Here is a 24,614-nt window from a genome sequence, read left to right on the forward strand (position 1 = left end):
GGCAGTTGGATTGGCACTTTTTTAAATCGTCAGTTGGAGTTGGAGTTGCATTCGGAGTGGGAATCGGACCTTTGCAGTGGCAGCATCTATTTTCTAATCATCATAACCTCGCCTCATTGCCATACCTCTCCTCAACGCCATTCTCCCACCTTGTACCACACCACCCCTGTGCAACATCAGTCTGCACGGGCCATTCTGGAAATCAAACCAGCTCTTGCCTTGCTCAAGCCCTCGATCATTCCCCATTGTTGTGTGTGTCCTGGTATTTATTTTTGACGTTTTAGTGAGGTTAGAGTTTGGTCATTTATCTCTACTGTACATAGATTTCCGCACCCATCATCCCTATCTGTGTCTGTCCACTGCTTGATTTCTTCCATACTATTTTAGCGTGCTGTCACCCCTTTCCCCTGTATTAATTTATTTCAATAAACCTCATTTTAACTACAAGAGATGTTTTGCGTTTATAAAATCAGACTTTTTCCTTCTTTCTTTACACATCATAAACCACAGCTTCCAAGTGAGAAATAAATTCGACAAATTTCAGAGCAATCATCAAAAATACAAAACGAGAATAACTTGGTTGGATGTGATCAGTCCCCTCCTTGCTCGGTCATCCCGTTTCGAGGGACAGCCTGATCTAGGCAGGATCTTGGTGGTATCATGTCTTCCACTTCTAAATGATTGTCTTGATTGTGTTCCAAGGGTTAATTTGGTGTGTGATTTTGAAGGTAATTCGATACACCTGAGCTAATTTACAATTGCTATTATTAAAGAGGGGGATGAGGGAAGGGTGGACACTTATCCAACCAAGATATATAGTTTCGTATTTTTAATTAAATTTCTGAAATTTCTGGAATTTGTTTTTCACTTGGAAGTTGTGGTTTACGATGCATGTATGAAGGTGGAAAAAGTCTGATTTAATGCAATTTAATTCCAGGCCACAAGGCAACAAAAGGTGAAAAATTTGAAAGGGGGTATTAGACTTTCTATAGGCAGTGTATGTATGATACTGAGAGGAGGAAGGTACCCGGTGCTGCCCGACCGGATGAGATTTTCCCGGTGGGGGTTTTGATACATGTTGGACATTGAAAAGCTATGGAGTTATTGGCCTCATGGTGGTTACCTTTTGTCTGTGGGTCGGCGGTAGCAATGTCTAACCTCAAATCACAATATACATCTTATAACGGCCTTCAGCCTCAAAACAGTATTCAATGTCAACGGGCAGTCAAGTGCAGATAAGTGTGTCAAGTGCAGATTCTTACAAGGTAGACCAACAAAAACGGACCAACAAAAAGCAACAAATACACCCCCAAAACATAAAAATGGTACAGGAGCTAGACAACAAAGCATCATACAAATACCTCAGAGTATAAGAGGGCCACCAAATATGTCAGAAACAAATGCGCAAATCGATTACCAAAGAAAACCTGCATGGAACGAGGCTGATGCTGAAAACATACCTTTCTCCAAGGAGCAAAATCAAAGCCATGAACCAACTCACAATACCAATATTCCAGTACAACTGCAAAATAACAAACTGGCCACAGGTGGAAATCAATAAACTAGATATCAAAACATGGAAACTCCTCACTGTCCACAAAATATCTTGCAAAAATCAATGCATCCCGATAATGTACCTGCCGAGATGAGAAGGAGGTAGCGAACTTATAGAACTCAACAAAGTGCAAAGAATGACAACAGTGGGATTGGCTGAGGTTGTCGTGAAAAGTGCAACAGACTACCGAATCCAATCTGTGTGCAAACACGAAGACAACAAACCAGAGAAGGTATCCCCAACCAACCTTGCAAAAAAATTCAAAAGACAGGTACACATGAAACATGAGACAGGAAGATGTTACACATGAAACCAAAGGAGCAACAAATACACCGCAATGATTGCAAAAAGAAAAAGGAAAAATATAAAAGGAAATAACAGATATACACTGACAGCTGGAAAAATGATAAAAGAGCAGGAAGGTATAAAAAACATAAAAAAAGGAGTTGGACAAATTGGGCATTGACAAATAAGGCTTCTTGGAATGGTTAAGAAGAGGTTAGCTCAACTGGGATGGAGAACGAATCATAAATCCCAAAGACAAAGGACACAATACCAATGGCTTGAAGAAAATGGCAGGACTGAGTCATTCGGACAGGTGTACATTCTGCAAGGCAGAAACAGAAAATACGAGCCACCTCCGATCAGGATGTAAAACACTCATGTCAGAGCAGCTGTATACACAAAGACACAACAAGGTATGTCGAGTAATCCATTGGCACATCGGCAAAAGGCCCAACATCCCTGTTCCAGAAAACTCATGAAAACATGAAACAAAAGCAATCACTGAAAACAAGGAAGTAACACTCACATACGACCGAATGATTCCATCGAGCGTGAACATAGAAAAAGCATTGCGACCGGATATAGCACTGAGGTACAAAAAAGAAAAGAAGGCATTGCTAATTGAGCTGTCAGTACCCAGCAATTTTGGCCTAAACAATGCAGAAATGAAGAAAATAATCAAATACCAGGACCTCAAAAAGGAAGTGAAAAGATCCAAGAACCTGTGGAGCATGGAAATTGTACCAGTGATAAGTGGAGCAATGGGAATTATAAAAAATATCCTCATGGATATCTTAAAAAAAACATCACTGGAAATATTAATACAAACAAACTACAGTTGGAGGCTGTCTGGGGATGACAATCCTGAAAAGAGCCCTCTGAACAAAACTTTGAGGACAAGAAAACTTCACAACTTGGTCCATGAATCATGATCCCTTACTGAAACGAAGATGGATACTTCAAGACCTGGAGGACTCCGTTCTATATTCTGAAACCCACATATATGCATTCAACACAGGCTGATTACAGTCCCTTCCTTCTCTATTGACATGGAAAGGATCCTGGAATGATGATGGTCTGACATTTGGAAAATGGCATTCAATTCAGAAAAATTTAACAGTCTAACTCCGCCTCTCGGGAAGCATCAGAAAATGAACCAACCAAACAATTTCCACAATTAACCAATGAAAGGCATTCAATCTCTTGAACTTTGGAGACTCCACCAGCCAGAATCTCTAATGGGCCGACCATATATCAATTTGGCTGCCAAAGCTGACTTCCTCAGAAATTTTGACTTTATATCCTTACTAGGGTAGCTCAGTTTGTAGGGTGTTCCCTTGTTGAAGTACTTTGCCTTTTGCATCCTAGCCTTAAGCAGAAATTTGGAGTCAGTTGAGAACATTATATATTCTTTTTGAGGCAATGTTAAGCTGGCCATCCTGTTTCCTCTCAAGTGGATGTAAAATATGTCCTGCTAACTGCCAGAAAAATAGGCCTTTTGGCCAAAATCCTGGATACCAAGACCCAACCTCCTGATAAAAAGAGAAGTGGATGTCAAATATTGATCAAGTTAAGGAGATGGAGATAGTTACCGTGCCTTCAGGAAGTATTCACACCCCTCAACTTTTGTCACAATAGGTTGTGTTACAGCAAGAATTTAAAATGGATAAATTTTAAAAATTTTGTCATCGAGCAACATAAATTACCCCATAATGCCAGAATGAAACCATGTTTTTAGATATTTTTCCAAATTATTTGAAAACCAAAAGCTGAAATGTCTTGCATCAATAAGTATTCAACCACTTGAATAAATACTTTGGAGAAGTGCCTTCGGCAGTGATTACAGCTTCGAATCTTCTTGGCTATGTCTGTATCAGCTTTACACATCTGGAATTGGGGATTTTCTCCCATTCTTCTTTGCAGATTTGCTCAAATTCTGTCAAGTTGGATGGGGAGCATCGGTGAACAGCAATCTTCAAGTCTTTCCACAGATTTTCAGTGAGATTCAAGTCTCGGCTTTGGCTGGGCCACTCAAGGACTTTCACGTTCTTCTTGTGAAGCCATTCCAGTGTTGCTTTGGATGTATACTTGGAGTCATTGTCCTGTTGGAACGTAAATTTTTGCCATAGTCTCAGGTCTTTTGCACTCTAAAGCAGGTTCTCCTCGAGGATTTGCCTTTATTTGGTACCATTCATTGTTTCCTCTATCCTTACAAGGCTTCCAGTCCCTGCTGCTGAAAATCAACCCCATAGCATGATGCTGCCTCCACCATGCTTCACAGTAGGGATGATGTTAGATGGGTGATGAGCTGTGCTCGGTTTCCACGAGACGGAGCACTTTGTATTCAGGCCAAAGAGTTCAATTTTCATCTCATCAGATCACAGAATCTTTTGCTTAATACTTTCAGTCTTTCATATGCCTTTTTGCAAACTCCAGACATGCCGTCAAGTGCCTTTTTCTCAGGAGTGGCTTCTGTCTGGCCACTCTCCCATAAAGCGTAGATTTGTGAAATACTGCAGAGACTGTTGTCCTTCTGGCAGGTTCTCTCATCTCAGTGAAGGAAGTCTGTAGTTCTGTCAGAGTGGTCATTGGGTTCTTGGTCACCACCCTAACCAAGGTCCTTCTTGCCCAGTTGCTCAGTTTGGTTGGACGATCAGCTCTCGGAAGAGTCTGGGTCATTCCATATTCTTTCCATTTCCTAATGATGGAGATCACTGTGCTCTTGGGAATTTTCAACACTCCAGAAATTGTCTTCTCCCCTTCAAGATTTATGCCGCCTTACAGTTCTTTCTCGGAATTCTACAGAGAGTTCCTTGGACTTCATGGTAGACTTTCTGCTCTGACATGCATTGACAACTGTGGGACCTTGTATAGAAAGGTGTTTCTTTCTAAATCATGTCCAATCAATTGAATTGATCACAGGTGGACTCCAATCAAGTTGTAGAGACATCTCAAGGATGATCAAAGGAAATTGGATGCATCTGAGCTCAATTTGGAGTGTCATAGCAAAGGGGTTGAATACTTATTAATGCAATCAAAATAATGATAAATTACTGCACCATCATCCCAAGAAGAAAGCCAGACATAACAATACACACATGTGCACGCGTACACACACACACACACACACACACACACACACACACACACACACACACACACACACACACACACACGCTATTATATTTGAAGTTATAACCTTAACGTATAAGCAATTGACTGATTTCCCAATTGCCTGGATCATCAGCTGGGCACCTTCCTTCATCAAGGTTTTGATCCTTTCAGCCCAGAACCTCTCCAAACAGCGGATCTACAACCATTGTCGCAGGTCCACATCAGTAGATTACTCAACATCAATGGACCCACAACCTCAAAGTTGTGTCCAGACAGTCAGTCAACACAGCAATGCAATATCCTTATTCAAACTTATTTAATTATTACTTCTATTTAAAGTATGACTGCATCTGAACAACTTTAATCATACACCACTTTATATGATAATATATTAAGTGATAAATACTTTACCTGATAGATATTTCCATGACACAGCACTTCCATATAACCATAGACTCAAACTGTTATTCGAATATTCAAACTGTCATCAAGAACCTATTTTAACATGCTGCACTGCATATCCTCACAACAACCAACAAATTATTTCAATGCTTATCTCCAATGTATTTTATAAACAACATTCATTCATTGCAACTTCATCTAAATAGCTCCATTACTCAACACCATCCACAAACATACACACAATGTTAAATTAGTTAAATCAATAATATTAATTAAGGAATTTACCTCACTAAAATAATTAATTCATTATTATTATATCAAATGCAATGCAATAGGAACTTGTTTACATGAAAACGAACCAAACTTATATAAAAGGTGATGATGGAGTCGAAAGACATTTCTCACAAGACCTGATCAAACAATCAACCAAATATCCTCTGTTTAACATTAAGGAAAAACTTTCTCAACACGTTCCACAAAATCATCCTTTACTGAACAAATTCTTGCAAATCTAAGTAGCTGAGATGAAAAGAGATTGCAACCCATTTTAATTGGTATATTGCCACCTGGAAAGGTGTGTAAGACTAGAGGGAAACTGAAATCATCAACTTTATGATATATACTTGTACTAAAACCATTCTGTCCAACTCTAACCAACATATCCAGATATGCAGCAACTGCACAATTACCACTACTATTTACAATCAGGCTTTCTGGATAAATCTTGTGAAGCTGCCTACCAAAAAAAGTTATAGTAAAACACACAAATATCATCGATATAACAACATGTATGAGGTAATTTTTATCAAATCCAATTTTTTCTACTTCATCAATTTCTGCAGAAATGAAAATTCACAGAAAATAAGAAAAATAACTACTCGGAGGGGACTGCAATTCCCACCCATGGGAATCCCATGAACCTGTTGAACTATTATCCCACAAAAAGACACAAAAGTGTTAAATTAAATAAAATTAACAACATCCTTCAACTTCTTCTTACCAAAACAATAAAAACGAGTTTATTTTTTACAAAAGAATGCTCGATCAAACCTGACACATAAAAACTAAATTTAAAAAGTTTAAAACCTTTCAATTACTTTGAAGAGTCAATCCCTCACTCAGACTAAATCTAAACTTGATTATAAAGTTGAAAAATCAAAAACTTCAACTGACTTGATAGTGAGGCATCTAATTCTATCTAAGTACTCTAAAGAAGAATTAATGCTCCAGAAAGTGTTAACACCAGAATTCTTCTCAATTGCTAAACAATATTTCCTGAACTGTCCCCTAACATCTTGGAAGCCTGGGTTAACTATAACCGATAACTGCTGGGTGGAACACTGCCTGGCACCTGCTATAAACCTATACTTGTATGGGTTCTTATGACACTTAGGGATCCAGAAAAGTTGAGGAATACAAAGATTTACCTCTTTACATAAAATACTGAAATTATTAACTAAAACTTCCTGATGCTCAGAGATATTATCTTGGAGTGACTTATGACAAGGAACATTTGTGCTATTTCCTAGATGAGTGAAAGTAACCAAATCAATGCCTAACTCTCTTAATAAAACCACCACATAAAACTTTTTACAAACCACAACAAAATTATTAGCAGCCTTATCTGCTGGAGCTAGTACATAGCTATCATGGAGATCCCAAATGTCTTTATGAACACTTGGCTTGTTCAACACTGGTTTAGACTGACTCAGTGAAAATAAGCCCTGACACCTAAAAAAAAAAAACTTAATCCTATTATCCAGGACTTCTACAACTTTGTCAAACCTTGCAATGAAACTGTTCACAGATGATTTAAACTTGCTTACAGATCACAAGACATTTCAGTTTTTTCATTTTTAATTGATTTGTAAAAAGCTTCGAAAAACACGTTCTCATTTTGCTATTATGGGGTATTTTGCGTAGATCGGTGACCAAAAATTTAAATTTAATCCATTTTAAATTCAGGCTGCAACAACAAAATGTGAAAAGGTCGAGGGGTGTGAATACTTCATGAAGACACTGCATGTGTGTAAAATGTCACTATTTATGTTTGGATTAGACTAATGATTAGGTTAGTTGAAGAAAGAATGGGATGGGATGGGCTCTGTCTGTCTCTGTCTCTCTCTCTAGAATAGGATATTGTAATTACCTTTATATCAAAAATAATTACACAAAATGCATTCAATTATATTGGCAAACCTTTCATTTGATGCAGGTGAGTGGTTTATGAGTACAGAATATGACAATACCATACAAAAAGCATTTACACTTGAATCCGTCAGGGAGAGACACTGTGGAACTTTACCTGAGTCAAGGTATTTCAAATGGCAATGAAGGGTTGAAAAGTCTGTCGTGAAGAGGCAAAGAACAAGCAGCAGATATAATTACCTCCACTTGAGTACTATAAGTGTGCTTCTCCATTTCCTTTTTGCCATCACTCAGCAAAAGGTTTTTGTCACTTATCCTTTTACTCAACCTCTACTTTGAGCAAACTAACCCCATAATTGATCGCTCGATGTGAAGAGTATTATGATAAACACCTGGGGTGTATCGGACACTTTTATCCATCAAGGAAAAGTGCTCAGGTAAAGCCATTGAGATGTTGTGTTAATGTATAGGTGATCGATGTTCACACAAACATTCTGACAGGGTTGAAAGGGAAGAGACACAGAAGCATTCACAAAGAAGGTCATTGAGCCTCAAAAAGGTCAGACGGATGAAGGTTCACAGAAAGTGGTGATGTGATGTGACCTTGGAAGACTGGAGAGGAATGTTCAGAAAGACTTGAGTGAAGGACTAAGAGTATGAATGACTCAGAAAATGACTTGGATAAAATTGTCTATTTTTCATGATGATGTCACCACGATTCCCTTATGTTACATTTCTGCTAAAAAAAAAAAAAACTAAAAAACAAAAACAAATGATAATTAAGCAATGAATCAGCCAAATGAACAGAATGTAAGGAATTAAAGGCTGGAGAAAAGTAGTTTGTTTAAGCGATGATGAAGTTTGTGACATCTTGGAGAATAACCTAACACTCACCATTCTCACCTGGAGTTTGCTCCCTTTTGCTGATTTGGCCAAAAGTCTTGCTAAACATGACTGGCCTAATAATTGGTTGACAAATGTATTCTGCAATCCATTTTGAAAAAAAAAACCTCCATCGAAAACAGGAAATGGACATATAAACCATAATGGCAGCGCCATATGATTGTCCAATCTGCAAAAAATCACCTTTGTACAGAACTGAGGTGTGAAATAATGATGAACTTCATTAAGAAGAGGTGCTGCGTCTTCATCATTCACAAAAAACCAAAATTAGCTAATCAGCAGTTTGGAAGAGACCATCTAATAGAAAAAAAAATACCATGAAACATTTTGCTTACTCCAATGAAAAACTGACAAAGCCAAACTCATACAATTCCTTTAAAAGTTTCCCAAACTTGTTAAATAATGTCAAGATCGCAATGAAAACCTCATCCTGTATCCATGCCTGCCAACCTAAGCCCATCATTTCCAGCCTTGTAAAGAGTTGAGCCTGAAATTGCCCCGTCCACAGACCGAGCATCTGGTCGATGGTGCTGGTACAGCTATTGAGTGGAGAGGAGCTTCTATCTCTGCAGTCACTTTCACGACACTCTGCGTAGCTTCAGTTCTCGCCGCCTGATCGGCTGTGCTGGTGAAGTGGTGAGAGCAAGAGTACATCAATTTGAACGCATGCGTGTAACAAACGATATGAGCCTGGCAATTAGCGTTCCATTGTTCTGCTTGTGGAGCGCACACATTTGCTGATGGAGGCCTTCACACCACCTAATGAAAGGGTATGAGCCTGTAATCACACAACCACTTGAAAGTGCCTTTTTCGACAAGCATGGCAAAATGACAGAATAGTTTATGTTGGAAGATATACTCATTTGCCATAAGCTTGGAGAAGAACATGTCAAAATCGGTTAAAAATATACATGTATTCATAACAAAAATATAATAACTTTTGTAAGTCTTTACCATAGGATATTATGAAATGAGAAATGCTTAATAATAATAATAATAATTATAATAATAATAAGCAAATAATATCTAAATTGATAGGTGTCCCACGAGATATTATTTCATTATTATTATTATAGTTTGCTTCTAATTTGACTTTACTTTGGTATCAAAAACAGAAACAACGAGAACGACACTCGTTGGAGAGCATACTTCCGCCAGGCTGAACAGTTTACGTTTTGTATCCTACTGATAGGCCAGATCTGGATCCGAACCTGAACCAAAATCGAATCGGCTTCTTATTGTCACCTAACCAATTCATCCATCAAGTTTTGTCATAACCCTCCCTTAACATTATGATATATCATACATGTTATGTTATATGTCATTTAGCCATATCTCTCACTTGTGAAGAATCACTTAAAAAATTATCGTATCCAGATTTTCACCAAAATCTAATCAATTCTTCTTCATCACACACCCAACATGACCATCAAGTTTTGTCCGAATCCATCGCGACTGCTTTGAGATATCCTGCTCACAAAAACAGGTGTGAATATATAACCTCCATCCACCTTCAGGGGGAGGTAACAAACACATAAACAAGCAAGCAAACACATACACACAAACAGTCACTTCTCAAATTATATACATATCGCATATATTATTATAATTATTATTACCATGTAATTTTTGGATCATACAATTACCTGCACTATCGAAGGTGGATTCAGGTTATGTTTTCACCCCATTTGTTTGTTTGTCTGCGAGTAGGATATCATAAAAAGTTATGGACTAATATGGCTGCCATTCCACGTGACCTGTGACGTCATCGTTGCCAGTAAAAAAAAAAAATTCATGGGCAGTTGCTCCTATGTTGAGAATTTCATGTCAATCGGACAGGGGTTGCTGAGAAATTTCAAAAGCAAATAAAAGCGAATAAGAACTGCAAAACAGTACCAGAATAATAATAATAATAATAATAATCTGCAAAAAATCAATGGGGTACTTACCAGTCGAGGATGGCTTGTTCCCCTAATAATTACATTAACAGCACATGCAAACATATAGGAAGTATATATATTCGGGCCTGTCACTAATATTAGACAAACAATGACTGCAACAAATATCAGGCTATAGCATTGCTCTTAATAATATCAGATTGGTCCGTTAATGTAATTTCAGATAATTCCACAACTTTAACTAATTTTACACTTTACCACTACAGTTAACTAATTTTTGACTCCAACTAATTTAAATATTGTTGCGAGCCGGCGGGGTAGGGTGAGAAGACCACTCCGTCGATTCCCACCAGACTCGCCGGAATTGTAAGCCGTCGCTCACGGATATTTCCGTGACGCATGGGTCGCTTCCCTGGACGCCAATAACTCAACCGCGTGACCTCGGGTCCTCTCGTCTATGGAATCGGGTTACCCAATTAACCACGTAGTTTAATTACCAGGGAACTATGCCCTCGGTACGCCTTGTCCGAAGCGGATCACTCTACCGGATCAGATCACCTTTCCGGATTGGATGCAGCCGAGCGACACTACCAAGGATGTACCGGCGAGAAGGAATGGATCGTTGGGAATAAAGACCCTGCTAAACTTAAATTTGAACCATGCTGAACCAATGAGAGAAAAGACAAAGGAGAGCTGGGAACATTCCTCATGACAATTATTTATTCACAAGGAAGTGAGGAAAAGCATGTGGTACGACAAAGATTTATTGGGTATGTAACGCAGGGAAAGAGGAGAGAGGTGTGGTGCGACAATAATACAATCAACTTACGAAAGCAGACACAGTGCAGACTTGACGTGAGATTATTAACAGCAACAATAAGGATCTTCTACAGGATGATCATACGGATAATCCACTGGGGCGACCCCAAACGGGAGCAGCCGAAAGAAGAAGAAGACTATTAGACCATCGCAACGCAGTCCTTGTCGTCCCGCTAAACAAAAGGGAGGGAACTTTCTACATGTATATTAATGGAATAACTGTCTTGGGACACCTATCTGTTGTATGCATGCGGCTCCGTGAACCGCAACAACATTTTAATATTTTACCACTACGATAACTATAACAATCCATCACTACTCTATTATACCCCCACTACAGTAAATAATTTCAGACTGTACCCACTACTTTCACAAACAGACTACACCACGATTATGTGACAGGTTCTAGACCACCACCCACTTGTCATAATCAAACACAGAACCTGACATAGTATGGGCTCCACAAGTAGTGTGATCTGCGCATATGAAGCAAAAAACGGGGTTAAGCAATTAGTTCACTTCTGTCCGTCCAGGTCCATCCACCCACAAACGTCAGTTTATGATTGAGGAACAACTTATTTAAATTGAATGTATATATTTTGAACACAAATCAGAACATTAATCGGAAAACAAAACTGTAGTTGAACAGTAGTTTGTGTCTGAATTCATCCCGATTGTGCATGCGCAGTGTGAAGTGAGATGATTTTGTTTTTCGTCTGTCTGCCTGTCTGGCAGTCAAACAAAATTGAAAATAATTACAAACAGGAAACTTACTGTTTTTAAGGATTTCATAAAGGACACACAACAAGCACAAATAACTAATGTAATGTGTTAGACAAGGTTGTGTAAAAGACAATGCATCATTGGCGGGAAACTTCCAGGATTAATTTTTTTATGCAACCTTTACAATCATTTTATTTAAATTGAATTATGTACTACACTTGAACAATGTACAAGACAAATCACCTTGCTACCGCTTCCAAAAACCTCTTACTTTGCAGTACTTGGACATGTTAAATAAGATGGTGTAAAAGACTGCTTCAACGATGCTAAACATCCATATATATATATATATATATATATATATATATATATATATATATATATATATATATATATATATATATATATATATATATATATATATATATATATAGCCTTAAAAATCATTACTGAACACTGCACAGGGTAGGGTGTTCTATGAACTCTCTAGTTTGAAGAAGTTTTGTGTCTTCTTCTTTAATGGCCACCATTATCCCACCTTTATTGTGGAGTCAGCAGAGGGAAGCTTGGCACAAGTCTTCACAACCCGTCTGACCAGGCCTGACGTCTGACCAGTTATAGCAGGAATTTGGAATTTGACCATGGTGCTCGCCGACTCTTCGAGAAGGACACCATGGGATCTTTAATGTCCACCAACGAATGATGGCAGACAGAATTCCCATTTAACATCCGGTTAAGGGATGGCACACACATTGATGAATCACCCTGCCTATGAAACACTGGACTGACAGTTTATAGCTGGGTCGGGAATCAAACTCAGGCTAGACAGCTTAGAGGCGAGTGTGCATACCTCGAGGCCATCCTGTCAACCCGAAGATGTTTTGAGTAACGACATTTCATTTGTTCGTTAATATGAGGTATTTAGGCAACAACAAGGTAAAACTGAACCTTATATGACGTCATTATTTCAACCTACATCAGGCAAGGCAGACTGACGTATCTTCCAAAAACAGGTGCAAATGATGAATACTACAAAGGAAAACAAAACAGAAACAAACATAGCCCCAATGATTGCAAATAAGAAAAAAAGGAAAACTAGAAAAATAAATATCAGCAGATGTCGTCTGACAAATGGGAGAATGATGAAAGAGCAGGAAGATTTTTTTTTTAATAAGCTTGACAGGACAGGGATCGACAAGGTAGACTCTTTGGAATAGCTAAGAAGAGGTCAAATTAGTTGGAATGGAGAACGAGTCATTATCAATGCCCACGACAAAGGACACCACAAGAATGCCTTTAATAAAATGGCGGGATTGAGCCAAACCTATGATTATTTTTAATAAAGCCATAAATGCTTATGTGTCGACATTTCCCAAAGGTTCACATTACCTTGCTCACCCACCAATGAAATTGCTATAAATAGTTTGACGATGAACTTATCATTCAAGTCCATCACAAAGATGTTACACTGGGTTGAGATCTGGATATTCCAGGGCCTGTGGAAGATTCTAGAAATTTCTGCCACACTCAAAGCATTCAACCAGTATTCCATAACGGTAGCTGTGTGTATTGCCGTACTCAAGTCGTTAATACCATCAGTGTACAAGTCCTGTAATATTGTTGACGGTCGTGATCCTCCTCAATGATCGGTAGAGTCTAATCACAAAATTAATTCGACTTTTTACAGTAATCAAAGGACCAAACAATCCCCATGCAGAGAACATTCCTCACCAAGGTGTCACATCAGCCAGAACAGATAAAACTTGAAAATCAAGTTGTCAAGTGATTCTTACAATGTGCATTGGACGATTACAATATGGGTTAGCCTTGCTTTGCATTCAAATCTCCTGGATGTTCTATTCGTCAAATGTCAACTAACATCCAAATGTCAGCACCAGTCTTTGTGCGATGTTTCCTGACCACGTCATTCTCTTTCTCATGGGTGCTCCGCTCTCCCCTCAGTGTGTTTGGTTGAGTTACATTTGAGGGTGCTATACGAGAACGTCTGATTTGATGAGGGTTTTATCCTTCAAAGTTCTCGTGATATATGGAATAATTATATTAAAATTGGGAGTTGATTCATTGAAAGGATAATTGAATCTTTTTCAACCCTTCCTTAATTTCCAATGCGATCTTCTAATGCTGTTTATATTCATGGTCTCTTAAAACCTTTTCAGCTGATACACATTATCTTCAGTGGTGGAAACCACACTCAGTGGCACAATGGATAGTGCATCCACTCCGAGACTGGGAGGTTGGCATTCGGTAGTTTTATCATGACCCTGGCCGAGTAACACCATAGATTTTAAAAATGGTACATACGTCCTGCTATCTCACTTGCCATACCACCCAGTATTTAGAGGATAAAGCACTCAAATCCTATTACATCCCCGAGTCGTAAATTCCTCCTTAAGTTGCCTCACTAAGCGTGGGTGGAAAAACAACGTCAAAAGGATGCCATCACCAGTACTCCGAGTTTCCTGGGAAGTTCCGCCGCTTCCCCAAAGCGCAGTGGCCGTGTTTGTCTGGTCAAATGTGGTGTTGTCTAAAATATTTGTCTGCATGTGTGCATGATTCGTGTTTCAGCTCCTCCACAAGCTTGAGACACTGATCACAAAGCAGGGTTAAGATATTTGGTTCACTTTGTCTGTCTGTCTGTCTGTCTGTCTACAGAAGTCAGTTTATGACCGCAGAACAATGAGATTTCAATTGATTGTTATATTTCGAACACTGTAGAGCACGAATATCAGAACATGAGTCACCAAGGTGTCACATCAGCCAGAACAGATAAAACTTGAAAATCAAGTTGTTTAGCAGTTTAGCATACGACCCTGCAGTTTAGCAGTACTTTGGCTCTGAATTTGGCATATTGCACAGAATCTCATCCCAATTGCATGTGTGCAGAGAGGAGGGAGATTATTATTATTTTTTTTTAACTCTGCGTGCCTGGAAATCAAACAAAATTGAAAATCATTCCAAATCTAAACCTATCTAAAGTACAGATCTATAAGCAGGACACATTATGTATGCATTACAGCGATGGGCATTTTCTGTGGCAATTGTTTTGAGCAAGTAAATTTACACAATCGTCCATACAAATATTCCTTCTACTCTTTTAACAGAAGTTCTGATCGGTTGGTGAGGTTTCGACATGATTAAACTCGACAGAATTATTCCGGATTAAAAATCCAAGGGATAATGATTGTGACCTTACATGGTATATAGTTTAATGGTGACACCAAATGTGGGGTACTACGGTGATGGCAAGTGTCAGGGAGATCCTTGTCTCCATCTAAAAGGGTGTGTGCAGATACTTCATGTTATTTTATATAGAAAGAAACCTCCAATTTTTCAATGATGCATGTGAGTCGACACGTGATAGAAGATGACTGCAACTTAGGCATTGCAAGGTCGGAACTATGCTTCAGCTCATTCACAGAATGGCATCTCACCATGAGAGACGACGCCACCATACAATTGGTTGTACGGTGTATTGATCCGAAACAGATACTTCACACAAGCTGTGCAATGATGCAAACATAGTGATGCCGATAAAATTGTGACAACACTCAAAAGTGAGCTCAGCATGGGAAACGAAAGGCTTGGTTGAGGCCTTCGAGGCTGCCATTTCCAATGTGCAATGCGTGCACTGCTCACAGTGGGCCTGATCTAGCCGTCCACGCCAAACCAACCTGCGAGGTCTCAGCACGATTTGGAAGTGGTGAGCATACAAACAGATTGCCCTCATTATAGTAAAATGCAGAGGAAAAGTAGATCCTAAATCTTACTGAATACAATGAGCGTGGCTTGCAATCTGTGTGCCGTATCAATGGCACTTTGGAACAAAAGGTGAATTAGATCTCCTGTGAAAGTGATATTTCTCAATTATAATCATTATTAGCACTGTTTGTTGCAAGACCTTTTCATTCACTTCAGCAGGCTCAATATTTCCCACACTCGATATTTCCTCCAACTCCTTTGCTTTTCCCCTACTCACACAATTCCCATTGGCGCCAATCGGTGGATATACGTGCTGAAGCTGCAGATGGTCATATTAATCACTGTAGCCCTTGTTGTTATTGCAGCTGGGATAACATTATTGCCCACACGTTATTACGTGCACATGATAATGCTTCTGAATTGATTACTGCAACTAATATGATGAGGTGGCAATTGGAGGGATGCACAGAGGCATGCCATGAGGCTCCAGACTCTCGCGTTGGACGCTCATCATGATCCACATGAATCTTCGCTGCAACTCCAAATCAATGTGCTTCTGGGCTTGTTTCATCCTCATCACTCAAACTAGATAACTGCCTGCCAGCCTTTCCTTAACGCCCACACAGTTGAGCTGCACTGTGAGAGATTTGACCCTTCGTTCCAACTGGAACCCCACACACACTCCCCGATCAGCAGTGCTGCCCAAGGCAAAGTGGAACAGCTGTGATGCCATTTTGGCAGGGAAGCCATCACGGTGTAATTAAGGGTTCTGGGACTTGACCCTGAAGGCCATGCTCTGTGAGACCCATCTTTCGTACTCCCACGGACATGCTCGGTGACAAACGAATGATGTGATCCGTTTGATTGCCAACGCTACAGCAGCTTCTCCCCAATACATCCTTCCACTACGTGCCTTTTGAAAGGCCAATGCAAACACGAGACTCACTGTGCACATACAAATAAGGCCAATATCAATAATTTGGAAGGTGATGACGTAAGATGCGAGTGATGTTGAGCAAGCAGTTTTGTGAAGATGATGAAAGCAAAGTTTCTTCACAGCGAGTGTCCCCTTTCTTGGGAAACGGAGTCAGTAGTTTGAAGTGAATTGACCCACTGTGGTGGTAAGGATTTACAGAGCTTGCTCAACTGATGATAATACAACAAAAAATAAAAAGCATAACCACAACAAAGAAAATAGTCCAATACAAACAGAAAAAAGTACACACAATAAGAAAACAAAATAAAAGAAAGAAAAAAAAAAACAAAGAGCTCTTGGAGAATTAAATTCCAATTTTAGAGAAATATTAAGTGTTCGACAATCAAACCAAGGTCACAAGTCTTCCTCGGTGGTCGGTTCTGAAAACCAAGAAGCCAAGGTCCTGAGAATACCATTACAGATGGTTATCCAGCTTATCTATGATCTTGAGCAAAGAGCTTGAGCAGTAATGCGCAAACACTATTTTCGACCATCTATTCTCCAACATTGCTACCTCTGCTCTCTCAGTCCTCCAACCCTCCTCAGCAACTCCTGGATGCACCCATTCTTCCAGTAACGTCCCTCGAGTTCAACTTCCAAAATCTAGTCTGACTGCACACCTCAACTCATTTATTCATCACTTCTCCCATCTGTAGAATCTCTCTGAATATATCTCTATCTCTGTCTGTCTGTCTGTCTGTCTGTCTGTCTGTCTGTCTGTCTCTCTCTCTTCCCTGCAGGGATTCAAGTCAGCAGTGAGCCACAACTTCATATCCCCCCCCATCCTGATGCATGATCTTTATTATCCCCATTAACCTTTCTGAATCCAACCATTATATTTTCTAGTTTCAGTTTCCTCAACTCCTACCTTTCTAATTTTCCTGTTCCTTCATTCCCTTGATTTTTGTCAAACTGTCAGTTCTATCTTGCTCTTCCATGAGCCTTACTCCTGTAAAGAAGAAAAAAAAATCTGCTTTTTTTCTGATGATGTGGGATAGGAACCACAGTTCGCAGTCATTGTCAGCAGTCCAGAAGAGCGAGGAGAATTTTAATCTCCGTCAATATGGCATCGAAGTTATTTCGGAACAACAACCTGGTGCATTGCTGAACCCCGTGTTGACCTCAATGCAATGGTCGAAGAGGCTCCGAACCATTACGCCATTATAAAAGGCAAATGTTTTGCCTCACCATGATATCTGAGAAAGGACTGCAATGTGGTGACTCCATGTGGGTGTTACTTTGGGTGATCGCAGATGTGTTGAGAATATCTGCCAAGGGACTTTCATTTCCACGTGCACAAGTACAAACGAGCCAACCGGTTTTGCTTCTTGGAAATCCAAGGGCTCCGAGGTGAGTGTTCTTCCGAAAAAAATATCCTGTTGCATGAATTGCAAAAAATGACTATAATTTAGAACCTCTTGCGCACTTGCAACTTTATTTTTACCGCACACATTCGCTACGTGTTCAAATTTCGTCTGGAAGTCAATGGGATGTCTTCCATGAGGTCGGTCAGAAAGTACAAAAACGAGATAGAAAAACAGGTGCAGCGGTGGATTTGGCCACGTTTCACGGTGATTACATGCTGCCTGTAGATTAGACTCTGAACTGACAGATGTTGCCTAATATAGTCCCAGCATGATCAATTAGTAGGCCTCAAAAGGCAGTCATAGCATGAAGACCAGTAGATAGAGTATGACTATCGACACTGCCATCTTCACTGTACCATTCCTGCAGCATTGCCATCGTTTTGTCGTGGAAATATAACGAATGTGTGGATAACGCACCTTGCTGCGTGCATAAGGTGCGGTTCCGTTTGATGGTTAACGTGCAAGCTTTAATGGTGCTTGTGCACAAGAGGCCAATTATAGGGCTGTCTGTACGACTGAGACAGAGCTCTTTGAATTATTCACATCCTTTGCTTCATTATTTATCTATTTACTTACCAGCACAGCTCCCCACATCCCCTTCACCACTCTTTTCACTTAGACTTCTGCACCTTTATGCATGGCGTATGACACGGCCCTCCCATACCTTGCATGCACAATTAAATGTTGTCTGCCCTCAAGAGTGAATAAAATACGAAGTTTGTGAATGTTCAAAAGCTGAGAAGCCCTTCAGACAGCTTCAAATGAGACAAATATGTTCCTTTCCACATGAACTCTCATGTGGTCACTCTTTTCTAACAGGCAGATTTGGATGTATGCAGAAGCTCTGGTCATGTTTTGCCATTTCAAACCCACGGTGACATGAAGATTAATTTGAATCCAAAAAAATTATCCTGCCACCCCCACCCCCTCCCCATCCATTAAAAAAATGTTCACATTAATGAGTGTTATAACATGAAATAAATAAATAAACTTGAGTTCCACATGGGCAATGTCAGAGAGATGTTGAGTCTCAAGTATATGATGAGATGAACCGATTGCAGCAAAGGAAGGGAAGGAAGACAGTTGCAGGGAAGGTAGTCATCACAAATTCCAGAAAGGAGGATTTGCCATTGGGAGAAATCCGGATTGGAAAGTTCACAGATTGAGTCAGTCCCATGGAGTCACAGAAGTCCTTTCTTTGCTAAAGTACCATGGCTGGTGAGAAAGGTACCAACACCCAGCCAATTTGAATGGTGACAATAGAAATCAACACATGAGGAAAAGAGAGTTGGGGTAAGTGGTTAAAAGTTTTTCCATGGAGAGAGAGAGAGAGAGAGAGAGAGAGAGAGAGAGAGAGAGAGAGAGAGAGAGACAGAGAGAGAGAGAGAGAGAGACAGAGAGAGAGAGAGAGAGAGAGAGAGAGAGAGAGAGAGAGAGAGAGAGAGAGAGAGAGAGAGAGACAGAGACAGAGAGACAGAGAGAGACAGAGAGAGACAGACAGAAAGACAGAGACAGAGACAGAGACAGAGAGACAGAGAGAGACAGAGACAGAGACAGAGAGAGAGACAGAGAGACAGAGAGAGACAGAGAGAGAGACAGAGAGAGAGACAGAGAGAGAGACAGAGACAGAGAGACAGAGAGAGACAGAGACAGAGACAGAGAGACAGAGAGAGACAGAGAGAGAGACAGAGAGAGAGACAGAGAGACAGAGAGAGACAGAGAGAGACAGAGACAGAGAGACAGAGACAGAGAGACAGAGAGAGGGACAGAGAGAGATAGAGACAGACAGAGATAGAGACAGAGACAGATAAATTGAGTCGATGTAGATGGAGGATGGTGAAACAGATGAACAAGACGTGGGAGCGGAGGCAAGTCACAGCCAGAGGTACTTCTAAGGTTTAGGAGATGTAATATCAGTGAAAGCGCAGTGAGAATCGAGTTCTTAATGTAAAGTGCAACTGCGCTGCCAGGGTGGTGTTAAGGCTTATCAAATTTGAGGAGACAATAGCCAGGGAGAGAAGAATCGAAGAAGTCAGGATTCTTTTAAAGAGATGATGTCCGGTTTATCATCAGCGGCCTCGATTGAGAGATCTATTGGGTTGGAACGGAGGCCTCAGTTGTTTTATATACACACAGTTAGGCACAGGGAGGAGGCACTGGGAGAGTGCAGGATTGGTGTTTGGGGTTTTGTTGGGACGGGATGAGGGGAAGGTTTTGAGCGGGTGTAGCATGGAAGAAGGTTTGAGTGGGTGCGGTGAGGGGGAAGCAGAAAGTGGGAACAATACACCTTGAAGGGTTGGGGTAAAGTGGAAAGCGGAAAGAGGGGACATGAAGTGGAGGGATGTTCATTCCAAATTCCCAAATTGGACAAACAGAGATAACATCATAGGATGGGAGGTAAGAATTTTTGTTGAAGGTAAGTAGAAACATGGTGCTGTAGGTTCAGGAGGCAGGTTGGTGGGCAAAGTGCTTAGCTGACAGACAGTTTTGGAAAACAATATTGTGAAGAAGAAGGAGAAATAGAAAAAAATATGTAGTGGTGAAGAAGAACACATGGGGGTACTTCTGATTGAGAAATACAGAAAATGAAGCACTTTAAAATGTTTTAAAATGCTTTTAAAGGAAGAAGCGTTTGTCTTCAATGAAGATACAGTTTGGAGATATTGAGAAAAGGGAGACAAAAGAATGGAGTACAGGCAGGAAATTTAAGTAGAATGAAATTGTTGTGGAGTAGATAAATCGTTTTTTATTCTCCACCACCAAAGGTGGACAGAGGTTATGTATGCACCCTCCTTGTTTGGCTGTTTGTGAACAGGATATCTCAAAAAGTTACAGATTCAAACAAAATTTGGTGGACAGGTTGGGTATGCCACAAGGACGAATTCATTAGATTTGGGTGAAGACCCGGATCCAGATACGAGAATTTTAAAATGCTCTTAGCGATTCTTCATCATCGAGAGATGGGGCCAAAATCGATATATAGCATGTTGTTGTGTTGTGGGGTGAATTGTTAAAAGTTTGTCCTCAAGCCTCTAAACATACCTCAAAACGTTGTGGACGGATTATGACAAAACTCTGGTGGATGAGTTGGGTAGGTGACAAGAACAAGCCGATTCGATTTTGGTTGAGGTCTTGATCCAGATCCGGCCTATCAGTGGGATACAAAATGTAATATAAACTGTTTGGCCTGGCAGAGGTATGCGCTCCAACGAGTGCCATTCCAGTTTTTGTTTATTTTTAATTTTTTGAAGCGAGGAGGGGAAATAGGATAACGTTGAGTGGTTAGAAGTAATATATTTTGAAAGAAAGACGCAAAACGATAAATACAGAGACAAAAGGGGCACATCATTTTCACAGTGACTATCCGAGGAGTGGCTGAAGTAGGCCTTCAACAACATGAAAACAAATTCGACAAATACTGCACAACAAGGTGCGATTTAACAGGGAAAAATTGGACGGAAACACAACACAGCAACACAGAGATGAAGTTAAAACACAAAAGTACAAAAATCCTGTTCAGAAAACTGAGCTTTAATGAGGTGGAAGTGAGAGCTGCAGATTCGACCAACAGGTGCGAAATCCCCGAACAGGAATTGGAGATGTTTCCAAAACATGCACGGAGTGGTCTCCCTGGAAAGATAGTGGCAGTGGAGGAGTGGATAGGTTTAAAATAGAATTACATACTTTGGGTACCTGGATGCATTGGAAATATTGGGGTACGGTGATATTGGCATGACTTGTAGGTCTCTTGTGTGTGGATTCGTGATGGATTCTGTGGTTGGTGCAGTGCAGGCATGATGGGTAAAATGGCCTGTTTCTTCCTTGTGGTCAAAGTGTAAATGTCACCAATGGCATTGACTCATGGTTAAAGGTACTGGCATGGAGTTCAATTGCATGGAAGAGTTCATAGGGAAAATAAGTCTGCAAAGTCTGCTGACTTGCGCTGCCTGACTTACATAGAAGAAAACTGTCTTCAATACTATGTCCTTAACAGCCACAATTATTCGCACATTTTTGTGGGGTCAGCCTTGGAAAGTCTATATTCCCAAACCTTCAATGAACTGGCTGGCCAAGCCTGGTCCATCCATCCATTGGGACCATACTTTGTGCAGAGCGTTGGTGCTGCCGAAGCAGTCTCCTTGGCTATTGAGCACAATCCTGGACGGGTCGCCACTCCGACACAGGATACCAGCATGCTGACACTCATTTTAGCCGACCTCGGAAGGATGACAGGCAGAGTCAACCCCACCTGGTATTAATTAAACAGAAGGCAGGATTTGAACTCAGGATCCTAGGATCTCAAGCCCACCTCCCTAACCATTAAGCCAACACCAAGCCTGATGTTCGACTGAAAGTGGTTTGGACACAAATTTGGAATTTGTTCATTCTGCCAGCTACAAGTTGCCAACTCTTCCCAAGATATTGTTGTGGTTGAGGAAATTTGCAAACCACCATTCAGGTCCTGTTGGTGAGATATCTCTGTAAGTACATGTGTAGTTAGCCCCAAACCCCTTGTTTAGAGGGAATAAATGTGATTCATTCGGGCTGCGACCCTTTAAGATAGCCGTTTTTCTGTTCTATCTTTATTTTGAGCCAACCACGTCTCAACCGCCATCACACAACAACCACCAACCGCAACGCCGCTTCACAACAACAACAATGCCAACAGCCACGACCTTTACCTTCACAGCACACCATCCCACAACCATCGCATCACCACCATTCCAAGCGTCACCGTGGCCAGGGACCGCCACTTTAGACCCTACACCACCTTCGCCTCTCCTTCTGCGGCCATTCCCGCACCGCTTGTGGGCACCGAGCGTCAAGCTGTCCTGGACTCGTACAGGGCGCGCGCCGAGCAGCGGGTACAAAATGCGGCCTTTCCGAGGAAAGGTCGGATCAGGAATGATACACGCCCACTTCTGTTCCGTCCTATCAGCAAGCGCCGGGCGATTTGGCCCCGCCTCCAGGCGCGTCGGAGTAGAATCGATATATGCAAATTCGAGGATCAGGGGAGGTTCACGCCCACTTTTCCTCCGAGCGTGGCTCCGCCCCCGAGCTCATCCTGATCCGGAAATTTGCATATGGGTTCTCCTGGCGTACTATAAATCGCCGAGCGTGGGGCGAATTCAGTCAGTGTTTTGGGCTCGGGCGAGTTGGAGAGGTGTGGCGGTGGCGGAGCGTGGCAGCAGCAGTCAAGAGGGGTCTGGAGGAGAGTCGGAGTCTGTCAGGGTTCAGAGTCTGTCGGGGAGCTGAAGAGAGGGGAAGCCGGGAGCGCGGTCGAGGTCGCAGTGGAGTCGCTCGTCGCGAGACCCAAGCAAGCCAGCTATCCTCTTTCCCCAGAGCATCAACAATTCCCCCCCTTCCCCCCCCCCGCGCTGAGATAGTGCGGAAAGGGGGCCCCGTTCCCACCCCATTCCAAGCAGTGCCAACGAAACCCGCGGAGGAGCACAGAGTCGGGGCACCGCCGCGACATTTGCGGCTCATCACAAGACGGGTCGCCCGGTCTCGCGCCCACAGACCACGTCTGCCCCCTTGTCGTTGAGGGTGGCCCTTTTCTTTTGCTTTTGAGTATATGTATTGTCAGCGCCGTCTGTAAAGTAAAACTGTGTAAGTGTTGCCGTGTGCTTGCGTAGTCGGTAGTATCTCTGCATTGTTGTTTCTTTTGTTGCAATTGCTTTTGGTGCATAATTGTTGTAATTGTATTTGTGTGCTTTCCGTGTGCGGCAGAATAAATGTGCCTCATGTTGAACTGTTTTTCCCGTTTCGCTTCGTCTTTTCTTTAATTGAATCTCCATCTTACTTCACGTAAAGGGTTGGTAGTGGGATAAATACGCCCGATAATTAATCGGAACCGTCGAGGTTGACGATAACACCGCTCGGTTATCCCGATAGTACAGAACGGGTCGCTTAAATAGCCCGTGTCCGAAGTCGACCTGCGGCGAGGTGCGATCGCCCGGTCTACCCTCCGTGTGGGTACTTAGGTAGGTCGAATTTGGCGAACTACCCTATCCCACGCGGGGGGCCGATTGGCACGATCGTGGTGAGGCCGAAAGGCCCACCTGTGACTAGTTCCCGGCGTTAGTCCGAGAGGGTCACGACGGAATTGTCCGTCCGGTGGGCAACGTGCCGCGATTCGAGTTACATGGCCGCTCACACGCCGGCGGGCGCGAATTCGCAACAATATGATATCAATCTTTGTCCCATCCAGTTTCCATATTTTGCTCCAACAAAGGGTTAATGCCTGAAACGTGACCTCACTCATGCTCATGGAAGATAGCTTACTTTAATCAACATTCTGTTGATTTCATCCATGGTTGGAGAGTTCAGTCTAGAGATTTGCATGACGACGTTTTCTACCTAACCGAAGGATAAACTCAAACTTGTTGCAAGCCTTACAGAGTCACCTAAGGTTTCTCGCAATCGGATTCACTTTTCATGTTGGGAAAACAAGCTTTTTGACTGCAGCTGCCTTGCTTCAGGGTTCAGTGTACCAGGGCCGAGAGGATTGATCGGATAGTTGCAGACGGGTGGGATAAACCTATGCATGAGGGAACACATGCTTTTGTGAAAGTATTTCCAGGCGGAATAAATCTCAAATGCTGTGGAGATGGCAGCCCAATTATTTTGTGAGACGACAGATTGAAGTCCCTACCAGTTGGCCTGTGCAAACAGCCATGTCATGCGTTGTCGAGGTTGCTCTC

Source organism: Eptatretus burgeri, chromosome 18 (genome assembly GCF_056783735.1).
Source record: "Eptatretus burgeri isolate ZD-2024b chromosome 18, Ebu_testis_v1, whole genome shotgun sequence".
NCBI classification, from domain to species: domain Eukaryota; kingdom Metazoa; phylum Chordata; class Myxini; order Myxiniformes; family Myxinidae; genus Eptatretus; species Eptatretus burgeri.